We start from the raw sequence: 980 nt of genomic DNA, 5'->3' as shown, positions 1-980 counted from the left end.
ACTCACAGCTCTTAGAGACTTACCCAGAAACACTCACAGCTCTTAGAGACTTACCCAGAAACACTCACAGCTCTTAGAGTCTTACCCAGAAACACTCACAGCTCTTAGAGTCTTACCCAGAAACACTCGCAGCTCTTAGAAACTTACCCAGAAAGACTTACAGCTGTAATCGCTGCCAAAGGTGCTTCTACAAAGTATTGACTCATGGGGTGTAAATACTTTTGTAAATTAGATATTTCTGTATTTATTTTTCATTTAAATTTGTTAACATTTCTTAAAACATGTTTTCACTTTGTCATTATGGGCTATTGTGTGTAGATAGGTAAAGGGGATCCATTTTGAATTCAAGCTGTAACAACAGTAATAAGTCAAGGGGTGTGAATACTTTCGAGAAGGAACTGTATTTATATTTTAGACCCAGGTCCGGAGGCTAATTTCCTGTTTTGAAATGGTGTTTCCGTACTTTTGTATTTAAATACTTTATTCTCAACATAGGTCATTCTAAAATGTACACATTGTAGTTGCACTGTTATTTATATGCATACGACATATTTATCATATATACTGGATTCTTAAAACTTCTTCTTAATAGGGGGCGCTGTTTTCACTTTCACTTTGTAATATTTTTACTTCTGTACATATCATTCTTAGTATATCTGATATTAATCTGGTGTATGTACGTATAGATTGCACTTCTTAATAAATAAAAATGTAAATAAAAAATATGCAAATTATTTATTTACTTGTTTGACAATTGACTGCATTGTTAGAAGCTAGTAACAAAGCATTTCAATGCAACTGCTATATCATCTGATAAACTGTTTACGCAACCAATAAACTTTGATTTGATTTGAAACATAGTTGCTGTAAATTAGTTGTTATTAGCAGTTATTGTAATGTAGTTATTGTAACATAGTTGCTGTAAATTTGTTGTTATTAGCAGTTATTGTAATGTAGTTATTGTAACATAGTTGCTGTAA

The 980-nt window shown here is 31.9% G+C and overlaps 1 protein-coding gene across 1 annotated transcript in view; it reads right to left on the bottom strand.

Moving 5' to 3' along the window:
• Window positions 1-980, bottom strand: part of LOC112075997 (junctophilin-1) — a 41,368-nt gene that overhangs the window by 32,858 nt on the left and 7,530 nt on the right. The window lies entirely within an intron of this gene.

This window comes from Salvelinus sp. IW2-2015, unplaced genomic scaffold (genome assembly GCF_002910315.2).
Source record: "Salvelinus sp. IW2-2015 unplaced genomic scaffold, ASM291031v2 Un_scaffold3503, whole genome shotgun sequence".
NCBI lineage: Eukaryota > Metazoa > Chordata > Actinopteri > Salmoniformes > Salmonidae > Salvelinus > Salvelinus sp. IW2-2015.
Note: the sequence above shows the minus strand (reverse complement) of the source record. Positions and strands in the feature narration are given on the sequence as shown.